The sequence below is a fragment of the Mytilus edulis genome, chromosome 4 (assembly GCF_963676685.1).
Source record: "Mytilus edulis chromosome 4, xbMytEdul2.2, whole genome shotgun sequence".
Taxonomy (NCBI): domain Eukaryota; kingdom Metazoa; phylum Mollusca; class Bivalvia; order Mytilida; family Mytilidae; genus Mytilus; species Mytilus edulis.
In genome coordinates, this window is record NC_092347.1 from 49,885,844 (window position 1) to 49,897,715 (window position 11,872).

Genomic DNA, 11,872 nt, shown 5'->3' on the forward strand with positions numbered 1-11,872 from the left:
AATTTAAATTTCAGCATTTCTAAGAAATTTTCCCCGTTAAATATTTACTTAGCGCTATTTTTCGTGGTAGTAGCAATATCTAACGTTGCGTCACGGTCGTGGCTTAAGAAAGGTTAAACTTGTGTTTTGAACTTGAACAGATTTTACAATACTGTATTTAGGCTTCATGGTTCATTAGACAAAATACCTCACGGCTGTTTATTGGGAATAGTTCTTTTGTTCTAATTTGTGAACACTTTATCACTGATAAGTGAGGGAATTCATTCCGAATTACTAGTTACACTAAACAGGCTGTTCACTTAGGTTACATATCACTTTGGTTGGAAAGTCTCTTGCATTAGGTAGGTTTTATTCTTTCTTTAATGATAAAATTAAGGAGTGATAGAAGTGTTGCACAAAATGAATGTCAAGTTTATTTTGGTGGCTGTCGAAAACGAAGTTATAAAAAGACAATCCAGAAAGAATATTTAACATTCAGATTTCATAATTCAGTAATCTGCTATAAATTTGTTACACTATTATATTTTCCCTGGCGGGTCTACTCGACCCACACGGCATGCATGTCAGTTTTTTTTTTGTGTAAATCGATTTGAAATAACATATCTTTTCAGGTTGGGAACAACCCCTCAAATGAGGGATAACCTTTCAATGTAATGACTATCCCTATTAAGTTAAAAAATCTAAAGTTTTTCTACAACAGTAAAATGTCAACCCATTGACTGATGGACAGTTCCCAATTTAAGGGATATCTCCACCTGGGGTGGCACACTGTATATATACATTTGTGTAGGTCCTGCCAAAAACATGAATGGTACAACAAAATCATATTTTATGGTCACTATGGAAATGTGCTACATGCACAATATGTGAGGTAAGCTAAGAATTCATACCCACCAACTGTCACTATTTGCAGGGGATTTCCCCCATTGAGGCTCCCAAGTGGAAATTTTGTAAGAGCAATTTTGTCCACTATTTTAAAGAAACAATTAATCTAACAATGGCTATGAGCTTGTTAAAAAGCATGAAGAAACCAAAAAACCACATTAGAATATATTTGAAGGTCCCCTTGAAGGTTTTTGTAGGACTATAAGACCCATCCTTCACGTAAAACCCCCATGGGCATTTTGAAAAGTTGGCAGGTATGAGAATTATTTTGAATTAATTTACTTGGCATGGTTTTTTTTCCATATGCTCTCTCTGTCTAAAAATGTCAAGCAAGCTATAGTCATGAAATTATAAATTTAACCTAATGAAAAGGAACAAATTACTAAAATGTCAAGGCACAGGACATCTCAGATACTATAAGCAATGGGTGTTGCATATTCAATGTATGAAAGGACTGTAAAGTGTACATGTCCAACTGGCAGGTAACATCTGACCTTGACCTCATTTTCATGGTTCAGTTTCTTATACTGTTTACAATAGGTCTACTACATTTGGTGATTGGTGTATGGAATAATTGTAAGGTATACATGTCTAGCTGGCAGGTGTCGTATGACCTTGACCTCATTTTCATGGTTCAGTGGTCAAAGTTAAGTTTTTGAGTTTTGGTCTTTTTTTTTAATACTATATATGCAATTGATCAACTATATTTGGTGCATGGAAATATTTTATGATCTATATGTCAGTTGTGCAGGTTTTATTTGACCTTGACCTCATGTTCACAGTTCATTGCTAATTGTTAAGTTTTTGTGTTTTGGTCTGTTTTTCTTAAACTATAATCAATAGGTTAATTATATTTGTTGTATAGAAGAATTGTTAGCTGTACATGCCTGCCTGGCATGGTTCATTTGACCTTGACCTCATTGTCATGATTCATTGGTCAATGTTTAGTTTTCTTGGTTAATGTTAAGTTTATGTTACAGTTATAATAAAGCTTTATATTTAAGCTTTATATTTAGGACTATCAACATAATATCAATGATTTGTAAAGAAGGCCAGACATTTCAGCATGTGTACTCTTGTTAATCTTTTAAAAGTTTTTTTTCCCTCCAAACTTTAATTTATATTTTTTAGTATCATTACAAAGTTATAAAGCATGGTATTTGATAAGAAAGTGTTTGTGGTAATTGAAAAAGCACATCAAATCAACTGAACAATGTATTAAATCTTTTAAAAATAATTTGTATGATTGTCAATGAGACAAACTTTCACCAGACCAAATTTGTTGAGGTTTGTTACCAATACAATTCACACACAGTATGGCCTTCAACACAGAGCAATATATCCCATAAAGATCTGATTGCTATTAAATTTTTCTTTTCCCTTGGGTTACTGGGGACTAGAAATATCAAGTCACCATAGGGCTTTCTCAAACTGGAAGTAAAACCCTCGCCTGAGTGGGACATTCATATCGCTGTGCAGTAAAAATATGAATGTTAAATATGATGCATTTGTGTAAATACAAAAAAATGTAGTTCAGAACTCTGTGGATTATAAACCGTTGCTTTAACATTAACTCTTTGAGATTTTCAAAAATAATATTGGTCACTAGTAAAACAATACTTTCTCCTGCCAAGAATTGAAATTTTGAAAAAAAACATTTTTTTTTTATTCTCTTGCTACCCTTTTTTAGCTCACCTGGCCCAAAGGGCCAAAGAATTACTATAAATGCGGTTTTTGGCTTATAACTCAAAAACCAAAGCATTTAGAGCAAATCTGACAAGGAGGTAAAATTGTTCATCAGGTCAAGATCTATCTGCCCTGAAATTTTCAGATGAATCGGACAACCCGTTGTTGGGTTGCTGCCCCTGAATTGGTAATTTTATGGAGATTTTACTGTTTTGGGTTATTATCTTGAATATTATTATAGATAGAGATAAACTGTAAACAGCAATAATGTTCAGCAAAGTAAGATTTATAAATAAGTCAACATGACCGAAATGGTCAGTTGACCCCTTTAGGAGTTATTGCCCTTTATAGTCAATTTTTAACCATTTTCATAAAATTTTTACTAACATTTTCCACTGAAACTAAATGGCCAAGTTCATTATAGATAGAGATAATTGTAAGCAGCAAGAATGTTCAGTAAAGTAAGATGTACAAACACATCACTATCACCAAAACACAATTTTGTCATGAATCTATCTGCTTCTTTTGTTTAATACATTTGTACTCACATATATATACCAAGGTGAGCGACACAGGCTCTTTAGAGCCTCTAGTTTTTGAGAAGTGTCAGAAGAACTAGAAATTAATTTGTTGTGGCCTTAAGCTTATAATGTTTCCTGAAAATTGTAAATTATGGGCCATGCATGAACATCAAAACTTTTATTTTAGATCATTTGAATTCTCGTTGGACTGTTTACTCATATTCATTAATGTCTTTTAGCTGCATGTAGGGTCTGAACACTTTTCATTGGTTTGTGATGACCAGAAGGTTTATTTGAAATACCACATCCTCCAGACATATTGTCATTACACAGGCTGTCTTATAGTTGTTAATTTCTGTGTCATTTGGTCTCTTGTGGAGAGTTGTCTCATCATACCCCATCTTTTTATTTTTATACACCTGTTTAAGGGACGTATTATGGTATACCTTGTCCAACAATAACTCCAAAATGCTTTAACCAATTTCCATTAAATCTTTGATGAATTATTTTTAAAATCTTTTGACATAATTAAGCTCCCTTTCAATTTTTATAAGTTTTAAATTTTGTGTTTTGTAAGTCATGAGATTTTATATAAGAATAATTTTATTTTGTATTACAGATGGAGGAGCCCAGATGAAAGTTCAGTCCTAGACCTGAAGGAAGACGGTTTCATTTTAGTTGCCCGATAATGATGATGTAAGTATATGATGGTCATTACAATTGTATTTGAAACTATTTTAAAATTTGTTAGATAATAAAAAATAGTTTTCAAATTGGTTGGAGAAACAGCTTGAAAACAAGTTTTCAAATTAGTTGGAGAAACAGCTTGAAAAATCATTACAAATTAGTCCAAAATTTCTTTTTCAAATTTATACTTGAATGAAATATATTTTATAATTTATATAATATATACAGTAATACAATTCTTTATAATTACTTAATGTCTATAATATATGTTCTAATAACTTGAAATCTTAGAGTTCAATAAATATTAAGATAATTGGTCCGAGTACACAGTTATTATAGAAAACTTCATCAGCTCTAACTCAATATGGACAATTTTATGTTAATGGGGTCTTGAAATCTTTTGACAGCTTCCGAAGTGCTAATTTTTAACCTTTTTTCAACTGGACCAAATCACTTCTTTACTCTAAAATTCATTACCCAAATTTTTTTACAGTGTCATTTCATCCCTTGACTTACTATATGAGGCATAAAACATGGAGAAATACATTTGGAAGGGGTATTAACAAAATTGGCATGTAACACACTGTCCACACTAGGGACTACATTTGTGGACAACGAAAAATCAAGGGACTATAACTATGTACTCTGACCCAATAGGATAGAAAATTGACCAATCTTAATAAAACTTGGTATGATCTAAGCTTAATACATTATGAGACTGCTAACAAAGTTTCATGGCAATAGCATATATATAGACAGTATGATAAATTCTATATTCAACATTGCATATTAAAATTTAACATTAAAATTGAAAAATTTCAACTATCAACATTTGGGTCTTTAAAAATCAAAATATTACCAATAAATACTTTTTAAATGCCTTTATATATAATATATCATGTATTAAAAGCAATAGAATACTCATTTGATCTATCAGACTTAGCATAATTAGTCAAAAGTCAAATTTATATGAGCCTGTGCATAAAAATTGAGGTTTTCCAATGAAGGGTGGCCTTACATGAAGATGTAATATTTTCCAGCAATTTTGAATTTGTGAAGTTTTTTGGTTATAAATAATCCTTACATATGTATTTAATGTACTTTAAATGTAAAGAAACATATAAATAAATGTAGTATATCATATTAGTTCAAAAGGGTCTTAGGCCAAGTAAGGCTGAAAATAATTTAGGGTCAATTTAGGCCGTAGCACATATTTACATTTAAAAATGCATACTGAAGCTATAGGAAATAAAAAATTGTGTTTTTATCATTTCTATACTCAGGTTACATGATACAATAGATATGAGCACAAAAGGACTCTTGAATTCAACTTTTTTTACAGACAGAATGGTCAGATGAAAACATTTTTCAATTTTTAGTGAAAAACTTGCATGCACTTTTAGTCGCAATAGGTTTATACTTGTACCACTAGCTATCCTACAGAAGAAAAGAAAGATATTATATGAAATGAAACAGGTGCAAAAGACATTATAAAGTGCTTTTTATGCAAATTTAGTGAAATCTTTATTATGGACTTTAACTTTTATGTACCATTTAGCTCCTCACATTTAACTTAATCCAAACAGGGCGTTAGACAAGGGTCATTTATACAACACATTTTGCACACATTATCTGAGATAATCATCTTTTCTGTAGATTCAAAGTTCACAAATGAGTTATACAACTGGATTAAATTATAGAAACACAAATATTGACTCATGAAAACCTGTCAGATAGAAATGCCACTTGTGCATCAAAATTGAAAAAGTTTTGAAATGCTCATTTTGACCATGTAATGCCAAAATTGGTCATTTTTGCAGAATTTCTATCAAATAAAAGTTTAAATCCTTTAGTTTTATGCTATATGACATAATTAAACCATTTAATCATTCAGGGAAGTTGTCAAAGTACAGATTCTATTTTTCATGATATCACCTCTTAGGTCCGAGTACACAGTTATTTCGTAGTGCATTTCTTTTAGACAATAAATGGAAATAAAAAAAATCCCAACTGCGCTTTCTCAATAATATTTTTACAGTGTTATGTACTACTTTTGGGACAAATTATATCAAAATTATAGAAAACTTCATTAGCTCTAACTCAAAATATGGAAAATTTTATGTTAAGGGGGTCTTGAAATCTTTTTTCAGCTTCCGAAGTGCTAATTTTTAACCTTTTTCAACTGGACCAAATCACTTCTTTACTCTAAAATTCATTACCCAAATTTGTTTACAGTGTCATTTCATCCCTTGACTTACTATATGAGGCATAAAACATGGAGAAATACATTTGGAAGGGGTATAAACAAAATTGGCAAGTAACACACTGTCCACACTAGGGACTACATTTGTGGACAATGAAAATCAAGGGACGATAACTGTGTACTCGGACCAATTTCTACTCATTATACCCCTGCTTTGAAAAAGGGGGCGGGGGTAGGTAAAATTGTTTTCAGTGGTGGATCCAGAAATTTTCCCAAGTGGGGGTCCACTGACTGCCTAAGAGGGGCCCGATCCAGTCACTCTTCAGTGATTCTCTATATAAGCAACCAAATTTTTTCCCAAAAAGGGGAGCCCGGCCTCCTGGGCCCTCTAAATCCGCCTCTGGTTTTACCTCTGTCTGTCCATCCATCAGTTGGTCCCATGAACATTTTTGTCACATTTTTTTTAGAAACTACAATACAAGGATTTCTGAAGAAAAAAATTTCGGGGTTTATATTATATCAACTATACAGTGTGATATGCGTTTTCAGATTCATCACCCAGCAACTTCCTGTTTACCGAATATGTGTATCATTTTACACCTGATACTTAGCCAAGTTGAAAATTTTCGTCACTTTTTTCCTAGGAACTCCAATACAAGAATTTCTGAAATTTGGTTTCAGGGTTTATACAAGTCAGCTATACTGTGTGATACATTTTCAGATTAATCACTCAACAACTTCCTATTTAACGAACACTTACATATTTTTACGGTGGGGTATCATCAGTGACCATGAGTAGCTCACAGTTTCACTTGTTCTGTCATCTGTAATTATAATGTACTATGTATAATTAATTGATGCTCCTGTAGCGCAGTTACTGCGTCTGAGTTTGTTTAATAAAGGATAATAAGAATGTATTGTAATTTACTAATTGTAAATAAACAACTTGTCCTAGAATTAAGTATTTGACATAAACCATGCTTTCACATTAATTTCTAAATTAATTTCAACAGCAAATAGTCTCTTAGCAATGACAATTTGGAAACCAATTCTCTTAGTCTTACTAAAATTATCTGAATGCAAGTAAAGTTTCTGATTGTCAATATTTTTTTTAAGTAATTTGAAAAATATGACTTGATTAAGAATTTGTTTGAAATTCAGTTGATATTGAATCATTTTAGATCAAAATGTATATATCAGATTGTTTTGGTTAGCCACCAACTTCTGATAATTTGACATGCACATTAATTTTAAAATACTGATTATATCATCTGATTGAAATCTATATTTAAAATGAAAATAGTCAATGATAAGTAAACAAAAGGGCAATTGACCAATGATGCATATGTAGCTGATTTAAAGCCACTTCTTTTTGTTAAGCCTACGACTTTTGTCGAAAAAGAGAGACATAGCAATCCTACATTCCGTCGTTGATGGCGTCATCCACAAACATTCACTCTGTGGTTAAAGTTTTTGTCGAGCATGCGACATAGGGATAGTGATCTGGTGGCGGCGGCGTTAGCTTATCTATTTTCTTAAAAGCTTTATATTTTAGAAAGGGAAGACCTGGATGTTTCATACTTTGTATATGGATGCCTCATGTTATGAGGTTTCCGTCAGTCACATGTCCAATGTCCTTGACCTCATTTTCATGGTTCAGTGACTACTTTTTGTAAATTCTCCCTTATTATAAGTAATGAGATAACGGTAACTATATTTGGTATGTTCGTACCTTGCAAGGTCCTCATGCTAGTCGGACAGTTTTCTCTTGCTCTTGACCTCATTTCATGGAACATTGAACAAGGTTAAGTTTTGCCGGTCAAGTCCATATCTCTAATACTATAAGCAATTATAGGTTTAGTATATTCAGTGATTGGAAGGACTGCAAGGTGTACATGTCCAACTGGCAGGTGTCATCTGACCTTGACCTTGACCTCATTTTCATGGTTCAGTGGTTATAGATAAGTTTTTGTGTTTTAGTCTTGTTTTTCTTATACTGTATGCAATAGGTCTACTATATTTGGTGTATGAAATATTGTAAGGTGTACATGTCTAGCTGGCAGGTGTCATATGACCTTGACCTCATTTTCATGATTCAGTGGTCAAAGTTAAGTTTTTGAGTTTTGATCTTTTTTTCTTATACTATATGCAATAGGTCAACTATATTTGGTGTATGGAAATATTTTATGATCAATATGTCAGTCGTGCAGGTTTTATTTGACCTTGACCTCATGTTCACAGTTCATTGCTCATTTTTAAGTTCTTGTGTTTTAGTCTGATTTTCTTTAACTGTAAGCAATAGGTCAATTATATTTGTTGTATGGAAGAATTGTTAGCAGTACATGTCTGCCTGTCATTGTAATTAATAATAATGTTTATCTATTTCCTTTTATATGTTTTTTCATGTGTTTGGTTGTTTTTTTCCCTTTCTATTCTATAGGTAATTTAAAATAATTGATATGGAGGTTGGTTTATCTATTTTGTTTTATATGTTTTCATGTGTATGGTTGTGTGGAAAGACCTATAGGTTATCTCCTGATTATTTTTTCTTTTTTTTTCTTCTGCCTAATTTTTTCCTTAGCTGTTGTGTTGTTTTGCAAGATGTCGCTTAGATATTTGGAACATGATATACAGTTTGTACACTTTTGTAACTACTACTGCCTAACCAAATACTTTTCCATGTAAGAGTTATCTCCCCGAACACTGTTTCTATTGTTATTTCGAAAACATCGCAACTGTATAAGAAACCAACAAACTTATTTTTCCAATTTGCTCTTTATATCCTCAGGATGTTTTCGTTTAATTTTTATCAAAGCTGTATAAAGATTCTATATGAGAGTTATTTCCCCTTTTGTATTTGGTATGTTCAAAATTTTGATTTTGGCTTGTTTAGGCCACAGTTTTTTAATTTGTTGGTTTACGGATTTTCTCCATGAAAAAGTCGGGTCGGTCGTTTTTTTTTTATCATCTATGAAACAAGAAAATATCAAATGATTTGTTAAAATTCAGTACTTTAACTTGATGTCTTGAACTTCCACCTGTCCACATTTGGACAAGTCTATTTCTATGAGAACATGCATCTTACGGATTGGTGACATATAAGGGAAACAAACTTATTGTGTAATTGGTTTTAAACACAGGTTTCGTTCCGCAAAATTATATGTGCAAACGACATTTCAAGGTCATTGATAATTGATTTGTTTATTTTTAGAAACGTAAACTGGAAGTTTTATTTTTTCACAACAGAAAGTGTCATCACTTTTGTTAGTGATTAATGCATTTCATTTCATAAAATAAGGATCTTTTAATTAATTTTCAGGGATAATGCATTTGTTAGGGTCGGCCGGAATAAAAAAGCCTGAAAAGTCAATTTTATTTTTATTCTGGAAATCGACAAAATCTGGTCGGCAGATCTGTAAACCAACAAATTAAAAAATCCTGGCCTTATATTACAAACTTTCAAAAATCTTAGTTATAAGATATCAACAAAACATTTTTAAGAATTATTAGTTGCGGCATGTCCTAATACATAAATTTGAGTTGAAAAAGTAGTCACTTAATGAGAGTTTTTTCCCCTGTAATATCTAAAATTACAGGTATGGTTATATAATCAAATCAAATCAAATCAAATATTTTATTGTCATATAAACTTTACAGTTTGTGACCAACATATATTAATACAATAAACACAATAAACATATATACATACATATTAAACATACAAAATATCAACAGCATTAAAATTTATAACAACAAACAAGTTGTTAAGAGTCCCCTATAATTCATTTATCATATATAATTAAAACATAGGGTCTTTTGATTTGAGGCCCTTGTTTCGGACCTTTCACATTCTATAATTTGACCTTTGCTTTTTATATCTCATGTGTATACATAATAAAGTAGTGGGACTTTTTGCATTAGGTTGCAATCCATTTAACCTTGAAAAAAACAACCGGAAGTGACCTTTTCTAAACTGGAAGTAGCTATTTTTTTCACTAAATTAATGTAAAAGTATATAGAACCATATATTTTTTAAATCCGTGTCAAGTAAACTATCAAACAATACCTGAAGTGACATTTTTCAAAGTAAAAATAATCTTTTTTTTTATGTTTCTTGGCTGCGCACATACTTTTTCAATCTAAAATATAGTTAAAATTTGATGAAAAAACAAGGAAAAATCACTATATTTAACATAATATGCAAGTTAAGTCATGATTTGTTGCCATGGTAACTTGTTCGATATCAAATTTGTTTTGTTTTTCTTAGTACCTTAGTCAAGTTTTCAGTTATTTTAGACTATGTATGATAACTTTTAAATTTGCAGTAATTTTTGGGCCACAAAAGGGCCTTATTGCCCCTTAGTAACTCCTTTATTTCATTTTATGTTATAGGTTACTTCAAAGAATTGATAGTGAAGTATGGTTATCTATTTCATTTTATGTTTTAGGTGGCGTCCAAGGATCTGACTGGCAGGTATGTTAAGATAAGATTGTGTATATGTTTGTATGCCTTTTTGTTCAAATTTTCTCTAGGTGGCATCCCAAGAATCGGAACGGCAGGTATGTTAAGATAAGAATGTGTATATGTTTGTATGCTTTTTTGTCCAAGTTTCCTCTAGGTGGCGTCCAAGGATCAGACAGCAGGTATGTTAAGATAAGATTGTGTATATGTTTGTATGCCTTTTTGTCCAAGTTTCCTCTAGGTGGCTTCCAAGGATCGGACAGCAGGTATGTTAAGATAAGATTGTGTATATGTGTGTATGCCTTTTTGTCCAAGTTTCCTCTAGGTGGCGTCCAAGGATCGGACAGCAGGTATGTTAAGATAAGATTGTGTATATGTTTGTATGCTTTTTTGTCCAAGTTTCCTCTAGGTGGCATCCAAGGATCGGACAGCAGGTATGTTAAGATAAGATTGTGTATATGTTTGTATGCCTTTTTGTCCAAGTTTCCTCTAGGTGGCGTCCAAGGATCGGACAGCAGGTATGTTAAGATAAGATTGTGTATATGTTTGTATGCCTTTTTGTCCAAGTTTCCTCTAGGTGGCGTCCAAGGATCGGACAGCAGGTATGTTAAGATAAGATTGTGTATATGTGTGTATGCCTTTTGTCCAAGTTTCCTCTAGGTGGCGTCCAAGGATCGGACAGCAGGTATGTTAAGATAAGATTGTGTATATGTGTGTATGCCTTTTTGTCCAAGTTTCCTCTAGGTGGCGTCCAAGGATCGGACAGCAGGTATGTTAAGATAAGATTGTGTATATGTGTGTATGCCTTTTTGTCCAAGTTTCCTCTAGGTGGCTTCCAAGGATCGGACAGCAGGTATGTTAAGATAAGATTGTGTATATGTTTGTATGCCTTTTTGTCCAAGTTTCCTCTAGGTGGCGTCCAAGGATCGCACAGCAGGTATGTTAAGATAAGATTGTGTATATGTTTGTATGCCTTTTTGTCCAAGTTTCCTCTAGGTGGCGTCCAAGGATCGGACAGCAGGTATGTTTAGATAAGATTGTGTATATGTCTGTATGCCTTTTTGTCCAAGTTTCCTCTAGGTGGCGTCCAAGGATCGGACAGCAGGTATGTTAAGATAAGATTGTGTATATGTTTGTATGCTTTTTTGTCCAAGTTTCCTCTAGGTGGCGTCCAAGGATCGGACAGCAGGTATGTTAAGATAAGATTGTGTATATGTTTGTATGCTTTTTTGTCCAAGTTTCCTCTAGGAGGCGTCCAAGGATCGGACAGCAGGTATGTTAAGATAAGATTGTGTATATGTTTGTATGCCTTTTTGTCCAAGTTTCCTCTAGGTGGCGTCCAAGGATCGGACAGCAGGTATGTTAAGATAAGATTGTGTGCATGTTTGTATGCCTTTTTGTCCAAGTTTCCTCTAGGTGGCGTCCAAG

General features: G+C 32.7%; 1 long non-coding RNA gene across 1 annotated transcript; it reads left to right on the forward strand.

Annotated features, from left to right (window-relative positions):
* Nucleotides 1-226: 226 nt before the first annotated feature.
* LOC139518462 (uncharacterized) lies at nucleotides 227-11,069 on the forward strand. Its single transcript, XR_011663357.1, has 3 exons — nucleotides 227-341; nucleotides 3,712-3,788; nucleotides 10,431-11,069. It is a non-coding gene; the product is annotated as an uncharacterized lncRNA (long non-coding RNA).
* Nucleotides 11,070-11,872: the final 803 nt, after the last annotated feature.